Genomic DNA, 11,843 nt, shown 5'->3' on the forward strand with positions numbered 1-11,843 from the left:
CCAACCAGACAATACAGCCAGCACCATTGTAGCCAATTCCTGTTTTTTGTAAACCTTTTAGCAAAACTGTAATTGTGTAGGTCCTCTACTTAAAACACACAAATGAAATCAGTATATATTGATAATGTGTGCATCTACCAGATTTCCAGAAGCAGTACCATTATGTAGCCAAGGAGTTGTGGAGAGATTCCATCAGACTTTGAAGAATACTTTGTATTGTGAGGAATTGTCGGTAGACTGGGATGAGGGGCTGCCTTTAGCATTGTTTGCCATTAGAGATTCAGTACACTAGTCTACAGGTTTTAGTCCTATTGAGTATGTTGAAAGAGAAATGGTTAGGGAAGAGTGATTCTCCTGGATTATTGAAGTATCAGATTTTAAAAGCAGATTGTGTAGAGGTAGAGAGATTGCTGCAGAAAATTTGAAAGGGGTGTCAAGAAGATCTGAAAGTATGGAATGAAAAAAAAGTAGAAGCAGAGAGTTCAAACCAGGTGATTGACTGTTGGTATTATTGCCTCAGGAAATCCTCTGAGAGCAAGGTTTTTTGGTCCCTGGGTTATTGAGAGGAGAGTGGAAGATTTGAACTACATTATAAATACTCCAGAAAGATGCAAGCCAAGCCAATTGTGTCACATAAACATGATAAAACCTTATTATAGAAATTCTGCAGAGAATGTTACAAATGTGCCTTGTGCATGTGTTATGTGTGATGGAGTGAGGAGAATGTAAAGTTGGAGAGATGTAAGACAAATTGTTAAAAAAATTCAGATGTGTTAGATCATTCAAAAAAGAAGCTTGGATCATCTAGAGAGTGAGGAGATGAGATCATACAAATAATGAATGAGTTTAGGTGTTTGTTTTCTGATGTTCCTAGGAGAACTGATGTATTAATGCATGAAATTGAAATTGACAATGGAACGCTTATCAAGCAGCACCCTTATAGAGTGAATCCTAAAATGAGAGATAACGAGAAAAGAAGTACAGTATATGTTTGACAGTGATCTGATTGAAAAAAGCACTAGTCATTGGAGTTCACCTTGTGTGTTAGTAAGTAAACCTGATGGTATGTCCTACAGATTTTGTACTGATTTCAGAAAGGTAAATAAAATAACTAAAGCTGACTCGTATCCTATTCCAAGAGTAGATGTATGTATTGATCTCGTGGGAGATGCTAAATTTGTAACTAAGTTAGACTTATTGAAAGTACCTTTGACTGAAAGAGCAAAAGAAACTTCTTTATTTAAATTTGGATGGTTTGTATCAGTATAAAGTGATGCCCTTTGGTTTAAGAAACAGTGGTAGTACTTTCCAAAGATCAGTAAATCAAGAATTGTGTGATGTTAAAGATTGTTCTGTACATATAGATATTGTATTAAAAAACTTGAACATTTGTATTCAGTGAGGGAAGTGTTTAATAGGTTGGACAAAGCAAATTTGATGATAAACCTATAAAGAGTGAATTTGCTTGAGCAACTGTAGAATATCTAGGTTATGTTGTTGGTCAGGGATGCATAAAACCAATCACTGCTAAGATAGAAAGTATTGTAAAATTTCCAGCACCTACAAATAAGAATTATTGAGGTTTCTGGTTATGGCTAGATATTGTCATAGGTTTTGTAAGAATTTTTCAATCATTGCTTTACCATTAACTAACTTATTGTTAAAGAAAGTCAAATTTGTATGGAGTGATCAATGTGATGAAGCCTTTAAGAAATTGAAACACTTGTATTTACACCCATACCCTCTACCCCAAATTATGATAGATTGTTTAAATTGTATGTAAATGCAAGTGATTTTGGGATTGGTGGAGTCTTAATGCAAAAGAAAGATTATATTGATTTTCCAGTTGTTATTTTCCAAAGAAGTTTCTCTCCTATCAGAAAAACTACAATACTATTGGAAAGGAAACATTAGCCTTGAGTTTAAGTTTGAATCATTATGATGTATATTTGAGAGGAGTAGGTAGGTCAATCCAAGTGTTTATGGATCACAATCCCCTTGTATTTTGCATAAGATGAAAAATGTCAACCAACGTTTAACAAGGTGGAGTCTTTTGTTACAAGATTATAATTCGATTATTAAACATATGAGGAAAGAATAAAGTTATTGCTGATGTATCGTCTCATACCAGTTAGTCATGAGTCAACTAGTGGCTGACTTGTGTCTCTTTTGGGAGGGGGATGTTACAGTTATATCCCCTATTTACCTATAAATGTTATTTCTTTATTTATTTATTTTGCTTTGACGCTGTCTCCCGCGTTTGCGAGGTAGCGCAAGGACACAGACGAAAGAAATGGCCCAACCCATCCCCATACACATGTATATACATACACGTCCACACACGCAAATATACATACCTATACATCTCAATGTACACATATATATACACGCACAGACACATACATATATACCCATGCACACAATTCACACTGTCTGCCTTTATTCATTCCCATCGCCACCTCGCCACACATGGAATACCATCCCCCTCCCCCCTCATGTGTGCGAGGTAGCGCTAGGAAAAGACAACAAAGACCCCATTCGTTCACACTCAGTCTCTAGCTGTCATGCAATAATGCCCGAAACCACAGCTCCCTTTCCACATCCAGGCCCCACACTACTTTCCCTGGTTTACCCCAAACGCTTCACATGCCCTGATTCAATCCACTGACAGCACGTCAACCCCGGTATACCACATCGATCCAATTTACTCTATTCCTTGCCCGCCTTTCACCCTCCTGCATGTTCAGGCCCCGATCACTCAAAATCTTTTTCACTCCATCTTTCCACCTCCAATTTGGTCTCCCACTTCTCCTCGTTCCCTCCACCTCCGACACATATATCCTCTTGGTCAATCTTTCCTCACTCATTCTCTCCATGTGCCCAAACCATTTCAAAACACCCTCTTCTGCTCTCTCAACCACGCTCTTTTTATTTCCACACATCTCTCTTACCCTTACATTACTTACTCGATCAAACCACCTCACACCACACATTGTCCTCAAACATCTCATTTCCAGCACATCCGCCCTCCTGCGCACAACACTATCCATAGCCCACGCCTCGCAACCATACAACGTTGTTGGAACCGCTATTCCTTCAAACATACCCATTTTTGCTTTCCGAGATAATGTTCTCGACTTCCACACATTCTTCAAGGCTCCCAGGATTTTCGCCCCCTCCCCCACCCTATGATTCACTTCCGCTTCCATGGTTCCATCCGCTGCCAGATCCACTCCCAGATAAATAAATAAATGTTATAGTTACCTAATATGTTTTATTCAGTTTTCTTTGAGAAATTGTATAGAAACTGGAAGAAGTCCAAGGTCATGCTTCTCTCTCTCAGGAATGGCCATGAGAGGAAGATGATACAAAGCTGTTGGTAAATGTATAATGTAGTCTGTACACATCTGTCATTTCAAACCCTTATGTTATATAATTGAGGTCAGTAAATTTGTCAGTGATGTTAAGTAAAGTGATATAGAGAGATCTATGTATCAAGAATGAATGGATTTATTTATGTTACGATAAAACCATGTTAATTTTGCTGTTATGAATATATTTTGATAGCTTATTATGTTTTGTATTTGACCAATTTGAGAAGGGAATAGTAGATACGTCATTACGGCCGTCAGGTGTAAGAAGATGTTAGCCAGATTGAGGGAATGTGTCTAGTCCAAATCTCTCTTTTAACAGAAGCTGTTATTTCAGAGTTATCAGTTTTAATGGGCCTTTGGGTTGATTTTACACCCTTCAATGTGTAAGGAGTGGAGGTAGGACGTAACATCACCTATCTTGATTGCAGCAACATTCACAAGAAAAAGTGAATCATAATTACCTTCCTGTCTTCTGCATGGCTACAACAGTGTTCGTAGCTGCCCACATCCGATGGGCGGGACCACACGTCATGAAGTGTAGTGACGTTGTTTGTGTCCATGGGAAGAGAGTTCGGGGCTATAGAATACTTAGTGTCCAGTTTCTTTATTGTGTTAGTTACATCGTAAACATAAAGGGTCTTGAGATGTACTGAATCGGTGTTTGTTGTGTTGTAGATGGGTAGTGTCCAAAACGTAGACGAGAAACTATAACATGTACGTCTGGGGAGTTTGATGGTGTGGTATTTTTATACTGTTATTCTCTCTCTCTCTCTCTCTCTCTCTCTCTCTCTCTCTCTCTCTCTCTCTCTCTCTCTCTCTCTCTCTCTCTCTCTCTCTCTCTCTCCCAGGTACCCATTCCAGCTAGAGATCTTATTGAGTGATTCATGGCATTTCTCCAGAGCTGTGTGTGTGTGTTTTTCAGCGGGTCTGTGGGAGTCCTTTGAAAGCTGTCTTGTGTGTCTGGTGGATGACATACGCGATGTACTGTTAAGTCTGTGACGTTGCCTGTCGAGGCTATTGAAGCCTTGCCGGGAATCAGTAGGGTGCATAGTAGTTTTTAGGAAGCTGACCTAACTATGTATTCTTGGGATCGGCCGAGTAGTCGGAAGTCTGTAAGGTCAGATGGTAGCGTGTGTGTCGGTGTCAGCCCGCCTTTCCTGACAGGGTTGGCGCGGCTTTCGGTGTCGCGGGATCTTTGAATCAGTTGGATCGTCGATTAGGGCTGGTTTGACAGGATCACTAAGGCGTTAAGGATCGGCCGGATCCTCGTGATTTGTTGTATTGTCGGGATTAGTTGGGAGTAACGATTATATAGGATACGGTGCTAGAGTAAACAGGGTGTTTGGGATAAGATATGATTGTCGATCAAAGATGGTGCCTCTGGATGTATTGTAGGCTAAACTAACCAAGCGAACACGACGATGTGACTCTTGAACACGATGGTACGATCCTTAGGGGATGTAATGGCTTGGCCTTGAACCTGACCAGGTAAGAGTTAGGTCATAGGCTAGACCATCGTAACCAGGACAAATGCGAGTTCGTTTCCTGACGGTGAAATTGATATATAGAAGTTGATGTATAGAAAATTGATGTTGATATTGTAGCATATAACCATCTTATTTTCTGTAGTTACCCAAGAGTAAATAAACGAAAATGGGTACAGTGTAGTACAGGTCTGCTCCACTTTTCTACAATTTCCCCGAGAGTTAAGAAAACTAGTATAGTCTACCTTAATACTTGTCCATTTTCTATAGTTTTCAATGACAATGAAAACGTACAAATATTGACTTCCGTATGGTGGGCTTTGTTGACGGGACCACAGCACTAATTCCTGATGTTCTTCCATTTCTTTCATCCCTGTGTAAGCAGAGGTGGTTCTAGGAGAGGGCTAGTGAAATAGAAAATATTCTTGTTTGTAGATCATCAGAATTAATCTTCTTTGGAGCCTAATTTGACCCTCTTTCCTAGGAACCCCAAGCAACCTTTAATTAACGTCACCTCTGGTATTTCATCCTAATATATCCCAATATATATATATATATATATATATATATATATATATATATATATATATATATATATATATATATATATATATATATCCCTAGGGATAGGGGAGAAAGAATACTTCCCACGTATTCCCTGCATGTCGTAGAAGGCGACTAAAAGTGAAGTGAGCGAGGGGGCTGGAAATCCTCCCCTCTTTTTTTTTTTTTTTTTTTTTTTTTTTTTTTTTTCCAAAAGTAGGAACAGAGAAGGGGGCCAGGTGAGGATATTCCCTTAAATGCACAGTCTTCTGTTCTTAACGCTACCTCGCTAACGCGGGATATGGCGAATAGTATGAAAGAAAAGAATATATATATATATATAAGTTCAGACAGTCTGCAGTTTCGTTTTGTTGGTAATCCCATTTTGAGTTGGCTCCATGACTTCTTGATGAGCGTGACGTTACCTCTCTCTCTCTCTCTCTCTCTCTCTCTCTCTCTCTCTCTCTCTCTCTCTCTCTCTCTCTCTCTCTCTCAAAGTGGGAGTGCTGATTTTCCTTATTGTAGAGGACAGTGACACGACTTTATCACATAATGAAATTCCTTCATTATCTCCAAGTAAAGTCACATTGTCTACTGTACAGCATAGGAGAGTAACTTTCTCGCATTGTCACAGTCACATTCCTTCACTGTTATGGATCATTGTATTTACCCATCACTGTCGTGAAGCAAATTTATTATCAATCACTAACATTCACAGGAGTGATTTTCCCACAACATGCTACAGAGAACTTCGTTCGGTTATCACATACCATCAGATTTACATTAGATATCAGACTTCCATATCTTTATCACATGGCATAGTGACTTTCCATTATCTGCCTGATGCCACGTCTTGATCATCACATCCTATAGTGACCGTCTCTCACATACCAGTCTACAATGCCTTTATTATCACATGTCAGACTGCCATACCTTCATCACATACCATAGTGACCTCCCACCCCCACCCCATAGCAGAGTACTATACCTTCATCACATATCAGCCCGCGATATTTTAATCATCACATACCAAAGTGAACTTCCTTCACATACCAGACTGCCATAGATTCATCATCACATAGTGCCAAAGAGAGGGAGGGCTCAGACAGTAGTTGTGCCGTCTCCCCCATGACCTTTCTCTCTCTGATAGACCTGCCTCTTTTCCTGTTCACTTTACCAACATGCGTATCTCTCTAGTAACCTCTCTTCTGTTGAAGACCATCCGTCTAGTATCGCCTAACATCTTACTTGTGTGTGAGAGATCCAGCTGTTGATTGATGATCTCATTAGCCCCTTTATCGTATCCAATTCTAACCTCCACTAACGACTCCGGTCCAGAGATGGTGTTTGTGCTTATTCCAACATCAACACACTTGTTGCACGCCTCGAGGACCTGTAAGTCCCCAAACTTGGATGTGATGTGGCTCAAGGTCTCTCTCCCCACTTCCATATTTTTTTCCTGTTTCGCCTACTGCTCTCCTGATTCTACAGATTTTGAACTTCTCTTCAACCATTTAAACTGCCATGAGACTTTGGCATCCTCTCACCACCAAGCGGAGATCCTCTACTTTAGGGATTCCAGCGTTCACGTAAGGGAATGGTTGAATTCCTCTCATGCGGATAGTGGAGGGATTGAAGCCCTCACGTTCTCCGTTCTCAGTGATCAAGAGCAAATTATCTCCCACTCCACCCATATTCCTGACCGCTATGACCACACTCCTGGTATCCTGAATGTGTTTTTCACTTGTATATATGTGATGTTATTTCATTGTGGCGGGGTGGCGATGGGAATGAATAAAGGCAGACTATGAATTATGTACATGTGTATATATGTATATGTCTATGTGTGTATATATATGCATACGTTGAGATGTATAGGTATGTATATTTGCGTGTGTGGATGTGTATGTATATACATGTGTTTGTGGGTGGGTTAGCCAGGTACCCATTTTATCGACCAACCCTCGGGGCTGGATGAATAGCTGGGTTGACTGTGGGCCAACTGCTGCAACCAGGATTCGAGCAACCTATCCGCTTGACAAGGGAATTATATATGTATCCCTTCCTGAACCCAGGAGTCCCTTATGTCTTGCACAGGGCTTCCGAAGCCCTCGCGTTCATTGGGCGGGACCATCGGTCATAAAGTTTGGTGAGGTTGTGTCTGGGAAGAGTGTGAGGTAATTGCACAGTTAAGTTTTAGGTGTCATTATTATTCCAGTTGCCTCGTTGGCATGAAGGGTTATAATGTTTTGACACTGGAGCGGTAGATGGGAAAGGGTAACACGTTTATATCTGGAGAGTGTAGATCCTGATGGGCGTACATCTTGGACAGTGGTGGTTAAGACTGGGGTCAGGGGCGCGGGTGTTTACTGCCTGTTTGATCATTTCTGTGTGTGTTGTGTTGTCCGTTGGAGGAGGAGGAACCTGTAGGTATATAGGTTCCTCAAGTGTACAGCAGGTGTCAGGTTTATAGGTTCCTCAAGTGTACAGCAGGTGTCGGGTTTATAGGTTCCTCAAGTGTACAGCAGGTGTCGGGTTTATAGGTTCCTCAAGTGTACAGCAGGTGTCGGGTTTATAGGTTCCTCAAGTGTACAGCAGGTGTCAGGTTTATAGGTTCCTCAAGTGTACAGCAGGTGTCAGGTTTATAGGTTCCTCAAGTGTACAGCAGGTGTCAGGTTTATAGGTTCCTCAAGTGTACAGCAGGTGTCGGGTTTATAGGTTCCTCAAGTGTACAGCAGGTGTCGGGTTTATAGGTTCCTCAAGTGTACAGCAGGTGTCGGGTTTATAGGTTCCTCAAGTGTACAGCAGGTGTCAGGTTTATAGGTTCCTCAAGTGTACAGCAGGTGTCAGGTTTATAGGTTCCTCAAGTGTACAGCAGGTGTCAGGTTTATAGGTTCCTCAAGTGTACAGCAGGTGTCAGGTTTATAGGTTCCTCAAGTGTACAGCAGGTGTCAGGTTTTTATATTCTAAGTGTAGGCTTGTGAGTGGTTATGTAGTTTATAATCATTATTGTTGATTACAATATTATTGATTGTATTATTTTTAGTGATTACATTATTTTTTTATTATTATTCCTCAACATCAGGTTCCTTTAATGGGAGTCCTGCAGCATGTGTAGTTGCGGGGAAATGATGGACTCTTATGGAGCGACAAGGTCCATGAGAATGTGCTTTTTTTCTTACAAGTTTAAGAATGCAACATTTTACAACAAATCGAGAATCAAACAGTGCCATAAAAGTCAGACTATTTTATTTTCCTTTTTACAGTAGTCTTAGAATGTAATATTTATACATAGGCACCAGATGTTTAACATTTTAATGAATAATTGCTAGTACATGACCGAAGTTTAATGTTTATACACAGGTATCAGAATATAGGTTTTACATTGTGTCAGTATATGATCTTTCCATGCTAGTGTCGAAATATAGCCTTTATGTTGGTGTCAGGATATAAACTTAATATAGTGTCAATATATGACCTTTATTTACAAGTGTTAGGATATAACTCTATATAAACACCGTATAAACATTATATACAAGTTTTAGGATATAGCCCAAATTTAGTGTCAATACATAACCTTAAGATATAACCTGAATATATAATGTTGCAGTATAACCTTTATATACAAGTTTCAAAGTATAGCCTTTATGCAGGAGTGAGGATTATATACTTTTATTCGAAGGCGTTTGATTAAACCTTTTTGACTACGTGTTGGAACCTAATCTTGCACTCTGTGCAGTATCTATATCACCATTGTCAGACGAGAAAAGCCTATTGGTTAGCCCTTTCAGAATACGTCACCTTTTGCTTAGCATTGTTGGGCAGTGTATAACTTCTTACTTAGTACTATTAATCAGTAAAAAGAAATGCTACTCAGCGCTATCAGAAAACAAAACAGCTGACTCAGCGATGCCACAATACATCACTTGTAACTCAACCTTATTTGTCATTGTACATAACTCCTCAGTCACTACCAGACATACACAGCCTCTAACCGGACGTTGTCATAGTATTACAAGAGCATTTTCAGAATTGAGGAACACCATACACCAGTGGAGTCGCAACCATTGAACATTATGTGTGCATCGAAACAATCTTGGCAGCAGACTTCAGTGTGGGCAATTGTAGACAAACCACCAAAATTACCACAGACATTTAGGAAACTCACACAAGCTTGCAGACAAAAAAAAAAAAAAAAGAAGTGTTACATGTGAATTACCAGCCACTACACAGACACTGTCAAATGACGTGTGCAGAATACAAGCATTGCAAGCAACACTACAATTAACCTAAGTTTTACACAAAGAAAAACAGGACTGAGGGACTATCTCCCTTAAGACAGTAAGAGTAGAATAACAGGAAATACCAGCTATCAAAACTGATATAATGCTCAACGGTGACCAACATGAACCATCATTTCAACCAGGCACCGCAACCTTCAGCCGTTCTCTCGTTCCGCTCACTCCTGCACCAGACGTAACCAGTGGAGTTAAGTAGACTCGTTTAGAAACTTCTCAGTCCAGAGGAGTTTATTTTTTTCTCTACCTTACTACTGATCGAGGCGCAGCCTTGAAGTTCCAGGTGCTTCGTAGAGGGGTCCTAGGGTTACATAATCATATATATATATATATATATATATATATATATATATATATATGAGGCAACTTAGTGTTTTGGATTCGGTGTTTTGTAGTGTGTGAGGTTGGTGTTTTACGCTCGTGGGTTCCCCACGTCTCGAACATTCTCTATTATCGTATTTGTTTTTATATTTATGTACTCTACATTATCCTTGTCCTCAGCCGTATTATTCCATTCGTTCATTAAATTACTTTTTTTTTCTTGCTCAGTTTCATGTTATGTCCTCTGGTTGCTCTATCCCAGCAGCTCTCTCCATCTGTTCACTGTCCACGTCATCGATCTGTTGTAGAAAATGTAAGGTTTGTGATCAGGTCACCTTCTCACGTTTCTCTTCCAAGTTAGGCAATTCGAAAGCCTGTAGCCTTTCCTTGTGCGTGTGTGTGTGTGTGCGCGCGCGCGCGCGCAAAGGGAGGATTACGTAACTTAACACTGTTAAAGCTTTTATAACCCAACCTAACGAAGCTTATTTATGCTTAGCGTAGCTTGAATTTACTAAGGGAGCTCGGGAAAGCGTATATTTATACGATGAGCCTCGACGAAACGCGCTGTTAAATGGTAAAAGCATGCCCGGGGTAATTGTAATTGAAGCTGGATGTAATTGATTACATAATTTTGAGTGATTTTAATTGTAGTTCTAGTGGAACATCTAGAATGAATAATTGTAATTGTACTTCGATCTTCATATAAACTTGTTGTACTTGGCTGTTCAAATTTGATCAGATCACATTAAGTATATAATGTGAAATACAATGTTTGGTTATTTGTATCGAAAAGTGAATATGTACTTACATTTTAGCTGCCATTATATTTTGATATTTTCACTAGCTGTGTTTGTAATTAAACCTGTGGAAGAGTGTAATTGAAATTGTAATTGACCGGATATCACGAGATTACTACGTCTGGTACTGAGTGGTTGATGAACTAACCAACAGTACTGGGGTTAGAAGAAAACGATATTCGTTGATAAAAATTGTCAGACGACCACTCTCCACTCTGATCATCTGGTGTCGTTCTTCTGCACTTAGTGGTGATGTCGAGTCGTCCTTCTACACCAAGTGGTGGTGAGTCGTCGTTCCTCTACCAGTGGTGATGTGGAGTCGTCCTTCCACACCCAATGGTGATGTGGAGTCTTCCTTCCACACCCAATGGTGATGTGGAGTCGTCCTTCCACACCCAGTGGTGATGTGGAGTCGTCCTTCCACACCAGGTGGTGATGTGGAATCGTCCTTTCACACCCAGTGGTGATGTTGAGTCGTCCTTCCACACCCAGTGATGCAGAGTCGTCCCTCTACTCCTAGTGGTGATCTGTGGAATTAAAAAAATGTTACACGATCATCATTAACTCGCTAGAGCACAACTGTGCGACCTTTAGGCATGATGGCCTGGTCTTTGAAGACGCCAGTTCCTCATGCTTGAGGTTCGTCCCGCCATGATGATGGGGATGAAGGAAATATAATTTATTTACATCGTTCTTGATAACCAAGGTTTACTAGAATTGTATTCCAATGTAATTACGTATTACATCACATTTTGTGAATCACTTGATATAGAATGATTGCTGAGGGAATCTGAACTGTCGCAAAAATATTAGTAGGCTATTTGTTTTTCATTGTCTTTTGTTGGTTTTCTTGAGATGTCAAATTGAATTACTTTATTTCTGTATAAATATAACTTTAACGAAATCTCATTTCAATGTATGTATATATGTGTGTGCGTAGGACGGCATGGGTAAATGGATGCTGTGAGCAAATCAATCTCATTTACGATATATATATATATATATATATATATATATATATATATA

General features: G+C 39.9%; 1 protein-coding gene across 1 annotated transcript in view; it reads right to left on the reverse strand.

The window, feature by feature from the left end:
* Positions 1 to 10,157: 10,157 nt before the first annotated feature.
* LOC139766108 (uncharacterized) overlaps positions 10,158 to 11,843 on the reverse strand; it is a 19,410-nt gene continuing 17,724 nt past the window's right edge. The window contains exon 2 of the mRNA XM_071694298.1: positions 10,158 to 11,344. The gene's annotated coding sequence lies outside the window, so the exon portion shown is untranslated. The remainder of the gene's footprint in view (positions 11,345 to 11,843) is intronic.

Source organism: Panulirus ornatus, chromosome 4 (genome assembly GCF_036320965.1).
Source record: "Panulirus ornatus isolate Po-2019 chromosome 4, ASM3632096v1, whole genome shotgun sequence".
In the NCBI taxonomy this organism is placed as follows: Eukaryota; Metazoa; Arthropoda; class Malacostraca; order Decapoda; family Palinuridae; genus Panulirus; species Panulirus ornatus.